This window comes from Loxodonta africana, chromosome 27, assembly GCF_030014295.1.
Source record: "Loxodonta africana isolate mLoxAfr1 chromosome 27, mLoxAfr1.hap2, whole genome shotgun sequence".
NCBI classification, from domain to species: domain Eukaryota; kingdom Metazoa; phylum Chordata; class Mammalia; order Proboscidea; family Elephantidae; genus Loxodonta; species Loxodonta africana.
This window is the reverse complement of record NC_087368.1, coordinates 33,819,632-33,832,767: the sequence shown is the minus strand read 5'-3', so window position 1 is coordinate 33,832,767 and position 13,136 is coordinate 33,819,632.

Sequence of the window (13,136 nt, the reverse complement as noted above, 5' to 3'; positions counted from 1 at the left end):
TGGCCCATTGTGAAATGCCATCTAAACTTCACGGGAATTGAGAAGGAGTTGTTCTCTGGTTACAGTGGGAAGCTAGGAATTGAATTACAAATCTAACTGCAAAGAATACAATCTTGAATGTGTGAGAAATGAACTTGGAAAGGGTGTCAGGTTAGAGGGAGGGAAAACACCTAAAAAGCCATTTCAAATAGCCAGGTAAGACATGGCAAGGATCTGATCCAAGATGATTGCATTAAAAAAATTTCTTTTTTTTAAATGAGCACACACTCAAGAGATATTTAGTGGAGAGACCTGAAAAAGACATACTGACCAGTTGGATGCGAGGGATGAATGACAAGATTTCTAAGTTTCTGCCTTCAGAGACAAAGTGACATTTCGATGGTATAAATACCTCTTCCTCCTTCCTATTTGTTTTTCTGAGACAGGGGAGATGCAGAGAAGTTAATTATTTTGCCTAATGTCATATGGGAGACCAGGTGGCACAGTGGTTAAGAGTTCAGCTGCTAACCAAAAGGTTGGCAGTTCAAATCCACCAGCTGCTCCTTGGAAACACTATGGAGCAGTTCTACTCTGTCCTACATGGTTGCTATGGGTCAGAATTGGTAATGGGTTTGGTTTTTTGTTTTTCAGGTCAGATAACTAGCAAATTTTCCACTCAAATTAGATCTCGCTTACCAAATCATGCTATCTTTAAAGTGTTTGGTGAGGTTGTGGTTCTAGAGTTAGGAAGTAGGGGCTAAGTACAGAAATAATCCACAACTATCAACCTCATCAGACCATCTGAAGTATAGAGGGCAAGAGGAAAAAAAAAATCACAAAGAGCAGAGTGGGAAGAGAAGAGGCACCTGGAGCTGGCCCATTAGTTTTACCACTGATGTTTACTGTTTGGTTTCCCTGAATTACCCTTTCGCAGGCTAACAATCTTTTCTGTTTTGATTTCCTTATCCTTAGTCACTCATTACAACATTAATCAATGTGACCTGGAAAATAAAATGTAATTAGCACTAACTCACTCTAATTATGACGCCACTGAATACAATGAGTGGTGAGAGTGGTACCATTTTTCCTGCCGTGCCAGCCATTTGTCCTCTCCTATTCTCAAAAAAAAAAAAAAAAAAAAAAAAATTTTTTTTTTTTTATTCTCCCTTCAGAAACCCTGGTGGCATAGTGGGTAAGAGCTAGGGCTGCTAACCAAAAGGTCAGCAGTTCGAATCCACCAGGCACTCCTTGGAAATCCTATGGGGCAGTTCTACTCTGTCCTACAGGGTGGCTAAGACTCGGAATCCACTTGACAGCGATGGGTTTGTTTTGTTTTTTTTTTAATTCTCCCTTCCCCTGCCATGTCCAGGAATTTTTAACCCTTGGGGAAAAGAAGCCTCATTGCTCAATCAAGTGTCATTTGAGAGTTCTTTCTATTAAAATAAGAAAAATGAAAAAAAAGGGGAAACAGTAAGTTATAAATGAAGCTCCTTTAGAGCTCACACATATTTCTAGGCAGCAAAATGAAGTCATTAATCCATGAAGACTTCATCCATTTATCTCCCTCTTCTATTCTCCTCGCACAAACACAAATTTTCTGTTACATCCCCAATACATTTGTTGGAAGAGGGGGAGAGAGACGAATTAAATGAACACCCACTCGATAATTCCTGACCTTTCCTTCAGCATGACAGTTTTATCAGTCAAGCAGAGATATAATATGATGAGGATAAAAAGCTAATATTCTCTCCTGGTGAAAAAGAATCAATGACACTTTCACCCACAGCTTTATTGAAAAATGGATGATAATGGTCTAAGCACACCTACCAGAGTGAGCTGCTTGAAGCTACATTTAGCAAACTTCTAAGAAGATGAAATATAACTGAAATTGTAGGGAGGCCCACAAAAGAGGTGCAGGTATATACACATTTTTTAAATAAATGCAATAAACCCATTTCCCCTAGCCTATGGAGGAGCAATGAAGTGCCATTCATGGAGAAGGAGAATGAAAACTGTAAATTGCTTCAGCTCGCCTCATTTCACAGTGGAAGTTCTTGTTCGGGGATCCTAACAGTTTGGGCCCTCAGGGGAAGCTTGCTCCAACTTCTGGACTGCAGCTATTAGACTGAATAAAACTTCTACGACTGGTAACTACTAGTGCTTTTAAAATTATGTATATTTGAAAAGGATGTTTCTGGCCTGCAGAGGAAAGATTCAAGAACATTCTTCCTTTCTCCCCACAAGGTGCCTACTTAATCTACCTCCAAGGAAGATCGTTAATCTCATTGGTCAGAATGCCAAATACAGATCAGGCCACATTCTTGAATGAGTTATAAATAAAACTGCATGGTAATATTTCCCTTGATACTTACAAATGTGTTTAGGTCTTTCAAAGGGGTGCACTCTGAGGTTGAGTCTGAGTTTTGAGGAGGGAAGTCAGTCAGCAAAACTTTCCACATGTACTATTCTAGATTGCTAGAGGTCGGCATTGATTCAGTAACACTAATTTAAAAATCAGATTAATTTTACCTTCTGTTTTGTGTTTGCTCAGGGAATTGGCTGAGCCAAAGAGGATTGAGACAGGTGTCAGCTCTCATTTCTCGATAAATTGAAAGCCTAGTCTGTCTGATCCCTCTTCCTAAGTGTCTTGTGCCTTCCTGCTGGATTTCCCTTGCAAAAAGGAGGAGTTCTTGGCCTCTGTTATCACCCCAGATTTATGGGATTAGAAGGACGCCCCAAGCTTGATCTTCAGTAAAGAGTATCCAAAAAGAAAGCTTAAAGGAGACCCAAGAGCTTCTAGGCACACAGGAATGTGAACTTGTTATTTCATACTCAGAATAGACTACATAATTTCTTGGGCCCATGGGAGATATAAAACCAAGACCTCTTGTGCAAAAATTAGTAAGAATTTAGAGATGGTTAGAACAGAGTGTTAACCCAAGCACTGGGCCCTTCTGAGTGCCAGGCACAGTGAGACTGCAAAGGTGGGATGCCTACGAAGCATGACTTAACAATACATGTGGCCTTGACCTTCACCAACAAGTGTCTTTCAGAAGGTGTGGGGTGAAAGTTTTGCACTCACTGGAGAACTCTGAGCACGCCACTAACGCCCCACTGCTCTAGGTTCTTTCTCCTGATAACGTAAAGCTATGCTAACGGTCATCCAGGATTGAGGCTATCCTCTGGGAAGGGAAAACATCAGCAGATGATCACAAATGAGTTGGTCCATCCGTCCCCCTGCTGTGTATCCACCTGGGACCAATGAAGTTCACACTGCAAATCCTCCACAACTTCACAAACGTAACTTCAGTGCTGACTCCAAACTCTTGTGAAATGAGTCAGGGTGTGTCTTCTTCTGTGTTTACTGCGTAGTCACACTCTACACTAGGCCAAGAAATGGCCTTTTATTCCATTTTCTCTCTCAGATTTGATCTATGTTGTCCAGGCAAGTTCTCTATGCTATTATCTGCACATCCAAAAACTGCATACGATATCGTTAAAATAAAGTGCAATGGAGTTGCCATCATCTTATAACAGTTAACACACTAAGGGCCATCTTGTTAGCAATTTAATCCATTATTCTGACAGAGAAAATAACATCACACTGCATGTACAGAGTACCTGCACCCTACTAACCCTACCCAAGTCAGTCCTGAACCCACTCAGGTACCTGACCAGGTTACATACCTCTGCTTCAGAAAGTGCAGTCAGAGGCTTCTTGCTCTGAAACTAACACTGCTCTGTTAGCGTCACCCAAAACGTTCTACCCCATCCCCGTCTTCTACCCACCCCCGATGATCCAGTGAGTTATCATAACACCGTAACATTGATCCCTGTCCACCCACCCACAGCCTAAATTTAAACCCAACACAAACAAGATTACGGTAGAATTTAGCAGTCTAAACACAGATCTAAAAAATATAATTAACATTTCCTGAGCCCTAATAGTGTTTCTAAAACAGGAAGTATAATCTAGATCAGTATTTCTCAAAATATTCAACAGAGTGCTAATATTTTTTAAAATTTTTCCATGGAAAAAATAAGTTAGTGAACTGCAGAGTCATCCTGAAGTAAAAAGCTCTCTTTGCTGCAAGCTTTTTAGTGCTGTCAAAAATAAGATTCATTATGAGTCTCAAAGAAGGGACTTTTGCCTATCATATTTTCCAAAGCAATTTTTTCACCAGTTTCCCCAATACCTCAACATGCAACAAGACAACTGATCATATCCCTCAATACCTGCTTTAGAAATGGTGACAGAGAAACACATAAATGTCATCAGCCATAGGATAGATGTTCAATGTGACCTAGGAAAAGGGGATGTCAAAAAAGACTGGAGAAAAAAAAAAAAAAGACTAATTTAATGGTTCAATTTTTAAAGTCGAATGTTCACGGTTGTACAATATTCATCACCTATGGGCCTAAAATCTATTAACAAGAAACCCCCATCAAATTTTAATTGAGACATGCTTCTTCTAGCAGACTAACATCTTGAAGAGTGGCATCTGAAGCATTCTCGTCTTTGTATAAAATTTGTTGTTGTTGTCAACGATGAAAGTGTGAAACATCTCATAACACGGATGAATCTGGAAGGCATTATGCTGAGTGAAATTAGCCAGTCGCAAAAGGACAAATATTGTATGAGACCACTATTATAGGAACTCAAGAAAAGGTTTAAACACAGAAGAAAACATTCTCTGATGGTTACAAGGATGGGGAGGGAGGGAGAGAGGAATTCACTAACTAGATAGTAAACAAGAATTATTTTAGGTGAAGGGAAGGACAACACACAATGCAGGGGAAGTGTGGATTAAGAAAACGTTCCGCACCCAACTTTAGTGAGTGGCGTCTGGGGTCTTAAAAGCTAGCGAGCAGCCATCTAACATGCATCAATTGGTCCCAAACCACCTGGAGCAAAGGAGAATGAAGAACACCAAAGACACAAGGTAATTATGAGCCCAAGAGACAAAAGGGCCACAGAAACCAGAGACTCCATCAGCCTGAGACCAGAACTAGATGATGACCAAAAAAACAAAACCAAACCCAGTGCCAGCTACCACCAATGACCGCCCTGATAGGGAACACAACAGAGAGTCCATGACAGAGCAGGAGAAAAGGGGGGTACAGAACTCAGATTCTAGTAAAAAGACCAGACTTAATGGTTTGACTGAGACTAGAGGAACCCCAGAAGACAAGGCCCCTTGACTCTCTGTTAACACAGAACTTAAACCATTCCAGAAGCCAACTCTTCAGAAAAAGAATAGACTGGACTATAAGACATAAAATGATACTTATGAAGAGTGTGCTTCTTAGTTCAAGTAGGTACATGAGGCTAAATGGGCAGCTCTTGTCCGGAAGCGAAATGAGAAGGCAGAAGGTGGTAGGAGCTGGTTAAATGGATACAGGAAATCCAGGGTGGAAAGGAGGAATGTGCGGTCATATTATAGGTATAGCAACTAGGGTCACGTAACAATGCGTGTATAAATTTTTGTATGAAAAACTACCTTGAGCTGTAAACTTTCATCAAAAGCACAATTTAAAAAAAAAAATTGTTTTTTTTAGGTGCTGTAAAGTCAGTTCCGACTCATAGTGACCTTATGTACAACAGAATGAAACACTGCCCAGTCCTGAGCCATCCTCACAATCCTTGCTATGCTTGAGCCCACTGTTGCAGCCACTGTGTCAATCCATTTCAATGAGGGTCTTGCTCTTTTTCACTGACCCTCTACTCTACCAAGCATGAGGTCCTTCTCCAGGGACTTGTCCCTCCTGATAACATGTCCCAAGTATGTGAAAGGAAGTCTCGCCACCCTTACTTCTAAGGAGCATTCTGGCTGTACATCTTCCAAGACAGATTTATTCGTGCTTCTGGCAGTTCATGGTATATTCAATATTCTTGGCCAACATTATAATTCAAAGGCATAAATTCTTCTTCGGTCTTCCTTATTCATTGTCAAGTTTTTGCATGCATATGAGGTGACTGAAAACACCATGGCTTGGGTCAGGTACCCCTTAGTCCTTAAAGTGACAGCTTTGTTTTTTAACACTTTCAAGAGGTCTTTTGCCGCAGACTTGACTGATGCAATGCGTCATTTGATTTCTTACTGCTGCTCCCATGGGCTTTGACTGTGGATCCAAGTAAAATGAAATTCTTGACAATTTCAATCTTTTCTCTGTTTATCATGATTCTTATTGGTTCAGATGTGAGGAATTTTCTTTTCTTATGATAAGGTATAATCCATACGGAAGGCTGTGGTCTTTGATCTTCATCAGTAAATGCTTCAAGTCCTCCTCACTTTCAGCAAGTAAGGTTGTGTCATGTGCATATCGCAGGTTGTTAGTGAGTCTTCCTGCAATCCTGATGCCCTGTTCTTCTTCATATAGTCCAGCTTCTTGGATTATTTGCTCAGGATATGGACTGAATAAGTATGGTGAAAGGATGCAACCCTGAGGTATACCTTTCCTGATTTTAAACCATGCAGTATCCCCTTGTTCTGTTTGAACGACTGCCTCTTCCTCATGAGCACAAGTAAGTGTTCTGGAATTCCTGTTCTTCATAATGTTATCCGTAATTTGTTATCATCCACATAGTCAATGCCTTTGCATAGTCAATAAAACACAGGTAAACATCTTTCTGATGTTCTCTGCTTTCAGCCAAGATCCATCTGACATCAGCAATGACATCCCTCATTCCAGATCCTCTTCTCAATCCAGCTTGAATTTCTGGCAGCTTCCTGTTAGTCAACTAAGTCTAATGGTTGATTAAACATATGATACATTTTGATTAAACAGGGCTTATCTCAGGGTTACAAAGATGTTACAATGCCTGAAAGTCAATTGATAAAATCTAACACTCGTCTATGACTTACCCAAAAAAAACCCAGTGCTGTCGAGTCTATTCCAACTCCTATGATGTACAGACAGCTAGTAATATAAATGAACATCTTTAACTTAATAATCGTCATAAACCCCAAACCTATATCAAGCAACATACTCAGTGGAGAAATTGCAGATGCGCTCTCATTTAAGATTGCAAAACAAAGGTGGCCACATATACTGCCATGGTCTAACATAACATGAGATATCTGATTCAATGCTACAAAACCAAAAAGATGGCAGAAGAGAAGAGGTGTCAAATTTGGAAAAAGAAATATGACTCGTATTATTAGCCAGTGATTTGATCTCCTACAGAGAAAACTGAAGAAAGTAAACATAGTATCAAGACCAATAGAAGGGTTCATAACCTTGCCAGATGCAAGCTCAACATATAAGAATAAATATTTCTCTATGCCAACAAAAATTAGCCAGAAATAAGATAGAAAATATGATACTATTTATGATAGAAACGAAAACCATAAATAAGAATTGAAATAACTTGAAAATATACAGAAACTCATTAAAAATAATGAAAATTTAAATAAAAATACAAACAAGAGACAGGCTCAAGGGCAATTTCTGCAATGATGAAAATGCTCTATATTTTGGTTGGGGTAGTTGATACACAGGTTTATGCATTTGTCAAAACTCTTTGAATTACACATTTAAAATCCATACTTTATACTGTATGTAAATTATACCTCCATAAAATGAGGGGAAAATACATTAAACTTGTTTGTTTATCAAAGATTAGAAATACAGATAATATTAAGACCTGGTGATGATGTAAACAAGAACTCTAATATACTGTTGGTGGTAATGGGAACCAATATAGCTATTCTACATACAATCCTAGAACAATAGAATGACTTTAACTGTGTGTATGTAGTAACCCAGATATCCCACACCTGGGTATATGTTTTAGACAATACTCTCAGAGATCTATAAGGAGGCATGTACAGGTATGTTAATTATGATAGTATTATTTTTCATAGAAGAATATTGGAAGATACCTAGGTACCATCAACTGGAGAACGGAGAGAGAAAATACTGTGGATTTATATTACAGAAAATCAGGAGTTAAAACAAAAACCAGATATGCAGACAGTAAGATGGATAGATCTTAAAAAAACACAGTTAAAAGTTAAAAAAGAAACAGAAGATGATTTATAACATGATACCAATACTTTTTTTTTCCAGGCAAGGAATTTTTTTTTTTTTTTTTTTTTTACTTTTATTGTGCTTTAAGTGAAAGTTTACAATTCAAGGCAGTCTCTCATACAAAAATTTATACACACCTTGCTATATACTCCTAATCAATAAATACTTTTGAAAAAACACAAAGCGATACTCATATCACTCAAGGCATGCATCTATGTTTAAGAACATAAATCCAGCACATTAGAAGTGTTGCTTAGAGTAGAAGCTGCGGTCAGGAATGAAGAGGGGGGTCTTATAGACAAATTATTATAATATGTAATGAACTAAGGAGAATAAGAAACACTCCTCTAGGTGATTTCTAAAAACAGATAACAGAGAGGAACATTGTCAAGTCAGGACATGTATCCAGTTTGTCCTAGACTCCAAGCTCACATCCTTTTCCATTGTAACAGGAAAATTTGCTAAAATAGTTAGCGCTGTAATATGGTTCCTAAAGCTGTCACCAGCTGACACCCTTTTGGTTTCACAGGTAGTATCCCACGCATCTAAACAACTGGGTGTAGCTGTATTTTATAAGCCAGTACCAGGAGGGTCAAGACATTGCCATAGAAATATCACTGGGCTAGGAGTGGGAAGCACTGCCTTTTTAACTAATTATCTTTTACAGCTCTGGGCAAGCCATTTAACCTTTGGAAAGTGATGACATTTGAAGAGGTACTCTCCCAGGCTTTAAGTTCTAAAATCTTTTCATATCCAGAGTCAGAATACTTAGATAACCTGGCAAAACTACCCCTAACACCCACACACACATTGACTAACACACAGACACTCAGCTTGACCAAGAGTCAAGAAGCTGTTTAGGACGTGAAAATACCAGTGATTTTATCCTAGAAGTTACAAAATCCAGCATGAGAGAATAACAGAAGGGAATTTTTTAACTATAAAGAAGATTAATCTTTAACTCTAGTCAAAGTGACTCTTGCCATGTCAATTTCAGAATACAAAAAGACTTGCTGGTATTAACTTCTTTAGCCAATCACTTGTGGATTTGCACATTTAATAAAGAGTGACTATCAAGTGCCCAGCACCGTCGAAAGTAATGGGATATTGTTTTGGTGATCAAGTGCCCAGCATCGTCGAAAGTAATGGGATATCCAACATTGCATAGTCCCTGTCTGTCAGGGATTGCATTGTGTCCCCCCAAAATATGTGTCAGCTTGGCTGGGCTATGATTCCCAGTTGTGTGATTGTCCACCATTTGTCATCTGATGTGATTTTCCTATGTGTTGTAAATCCTACCACTATGATGTTAATGAGGCAGGACTCGATCTACAATATTAGGTTATGTTTCAAGTCAATCTCTTTTGAGATATAAAAAGAGAGAAACAAGCAGACAGACATGGGGACCTCATACCACCAAGAAACAAGAGCCAGGAGAATAGCGTGCGTTCTTTGGACCCAGGATCTCTGCGCTAAGAAGCCCCTTGACTGGGGAAGATTGATGACAAGGACCTTCCCCCAGAGCCTAGAGAGAGAGAAAGCCTTCCTCTGGAGCTGGCACCCTAAATTTGGACTTCTAGCCTCCTAGACCGTGGCAGAATAAAATTCTTTGTTAAAACCATCCACTTGTGGTATTTCTGATACAGCAGCACTAGATAACTAAGACACTGTTTTCATGAATTTTATAGCCGAACAGGAAGAAAATAATTAAACTAATTATTACACAAATAGCAAACACAATCATGGGTAGGGTGTTATAAGAATATAAAGCAGAAGATTCTTACCCAGCTTGAAGCATCAGAGAAAACTTCCCTACAGATGTGGCATTTAATTTAAGACCAGAAGGATGATTACAACAAGCTGGCTGGGTGAAGGGACTACACAGAGAAGAGTAAAATATTCCAGAGAGAGACACAAGACATAAGGAAGTTTAGGATCTAGAATAAGATGGACCTTAGTGCACTGAGGAACTAAAAGTGTTCAAAGTGGCTAAGGTAGGAAGCACCAAATCAAAAAAGAGAGGTAGGTGGAGGTCAGCAAGGAGAAGGCCATGCATCAAGGATGTTGGAAAACAGAGAAAATGGGAAGCAATTTAAGGGCTTTAAGAAGGAAGGTGGAGCCCTGGTAGCATAATGTTTAAGTACTGGGCTAACTGAAAGGTCCATGGTTCAAACCCACCAGTGACTGTTTGGGAGAAAGATGTGGCAATCTGCTCCTACAAAGATTAAACCCTATGGGCAGTTCTACTCTGTTCTATCACAGGCGTCAGTTTTGGTAAGGAGGAAGGTTACACAATAAGATTTACATTTTTCAGAGATTTCTCCAGCTGTTATATGGTTATTTGTTATATGTTAAATGCTATGTAGAATGCTTTGTAGAGGACAAGAGTGAATGTGAAGAAATAGCTCAAAAGTCCAGTTAAGGATATAGATTAGAGTAGTGGCAATTGAGTAGGTAACAAGTATAAGGATTTAAAATACTTATAGGAGCTAAAATCTCCATGACTTGGGTGCTGATTGTCCATAAAAGATAAAGGACTAGAGGAATTAGGAATGATTTCCAGGTTTCTTATTTGAGAACCTGGGTAGAGTGATCCTATGTAATGGACAAGACTGGGAGAAGACAATTTTAATGGGGATACCAAATTGGTTTCTAGGAGTAGAAACATATCGTATCTAGTTTACATGCAAATTATAGAAACAAAGCTCTCAAAAGGCTGTTACCCACACAATAATGCCCACCATTAAATCTGGTGCTCCACATTCCTCACATTGAACACGGTGCTCCACCTCCAACATCCAACAATTCCACCTCTAGCTCCTCTGATGTAGGCAGGTCTGGCTGCCCTTTCTCCTCTTTGTCTAGACTTCCCTTGTCTACTACTTATCATCTCAGCAGAGTCAAGACCACACTCCCTACTATGACAATATCTGTATTCCTGTCCGCTTAAGTCATTTTCTTCCCTACCCTTCCCTCACCCAATGCTGTTTAACATTAGTCTCATTAAGGCTATACCTCATTTATCCAAGTTTCACTCATCTCCATGAGAAAATACGTAACTGACTCTCCAACAAGGTTTACATTTCCAGGGGCCTGGGGGAAAGGGCAGTCAGCAAAGTCCAAAACAATATTGCTAGACTGTTGAAGGAGATGAATCACACAGTTCTTAAGCTAAAATATTTTTAATATGGCAGCCTCATAGTGGGAATAAGACACGATCATTTATATAGAATGTTACTACTTTGGGAAAATCACAATTACTACTGATATCCTTCTGAAAAATGACCTCTCTTGGGCTAAATATTAACTGTAGTGGACGAGATGTTCAGTGGCAGTAAGGATCTGATTATAATGAGATCTCAACTTCAACTTTCCAGCTAAGTCTCCTGATTTGCTATTATACATGAGCCACTGAGCTAATGCCTGTCTTGCCCACAAGCCTGCCACTAATTCAAACGGCATTACTTCTTCCAACTGAAAACTAAAATCTAATTTGTTGTACAGTAGTTTCTTTCTTTTATAATAGATTTCTTTCATTAAAAAATGGTGCTTGTTGCAATAAAGTTCTCTGCTAAGCAAAACATCCAATTACAGGTGTGTGATTCTATGATACCGAAGCTTGCATTTCTCCGTTTTCTTAAGCAGATAAGAAACCTCACTTTAGTTAGTCTGATTTTATTTTAATTGTGACCTCTTCTTCATGTGTAGTACAAGTTAACACTGATTATTCAGCAGCTGAGTGCCGGTAAATGATTATTTACTTCTATATGACGAATTAAGCAGACTTGCAAACTTCTTAGCACACTCATTAATATGTGGCCAAAGACTAAACGGTGATTATGATTCCCAAGAGAGAAGAGAAAAAGATGGTTTGTTTAATAAGGCTCCTGTTTATACCTCAGGTCTTAAATATGTTCTCGTGATAGCCCATGATTTGATTACAGGGTATCTCACGTAAAAATAATGACAAAGCATGTAAACATGTGTACGTAGAAGCTCTAGAAGACATGAATCCCTTGTAGACATGGACCACAAAAGTAGTCGCCTTTGCTTAAATGCAGCCCTCATTTTTCATGAGGTATCATTTATAATGCAAGTCTAAAACCCTCAATATCTGTGGCCCTGAGTGGTAAAAGTGTGAACAAATGTCTGTGATGCACAGATCACTGGACACACACAGAGGGGACCTGGTTACTAATCCTGGTTCTTCCCAAAGAGTGTCTGGCCTTAGGCAACAATTGGAACAATACGAAGAATTTCTACAGAGGTAATTAAAGGGAGACTAACAGAGGATGAAGATACGAAAATTCATTCTGCCTCCTTTAGGACCTAATCTAGGAATTCTCCTTTATTACCAAGAAATCTAACATTTCTCCTTATTATTTACAGCTTCCCTCCCCCATCTCTATGGGGCAGTTCTACTCTGTCCTACAGGGTGGATATGAGTCGGAATCGACTCGATGGCACTGTTTTTTTTTTCTCCCCCAGCAGCTGTGGTTAAGATCTTGGCTGCTAACCAAAAGGTCAACTGTTTGAATCCACCAGCAGCTCCTTGGAAACCCTGTGGGGCAGTCCTCCTCTGGCTTATAGGGTCGCTATGAGTCGGAATCAACTCAACAGCAATGGTTTTGGTTTGGTTTGAGTTCCCCAGCAGCACACAATTGCTCAGGTTTCTCCTAATTTGGAAAACAAAAACAAACAAGCAAAAATCCCTCCATTGATTCTTCTTCCAACAACCTGAACTCCTTCGTTCACTTCACAATGAAGTTCATGAAAAGAGACTTCCTCCTCGCTTTCTCACCCAATTAACTTCTCAGCTTACAGCAAACTAATTTCATCACCAGTGAGGCTATTCTTACTAAGGACTCTTATGATTAAGGTGACCATATAGCTTATCACCTAAACTGGGATACTTTTCACAGTGGAAAGAGCACTGTAAAGATTATAGCTTAGGAAACCTTTCGGGATGGTTCTACGGTGTCCTGCAGGGTAACTATGAGTTGGAATTGACTCCATGGCACACAACCACAACAGCAACAATAGTTAAGCATCACTGGGACTACCCCGGACGAATAAGGGATTGGTCATGACATGCGTAACCTACCAGTAGTCAAATCTAAGGC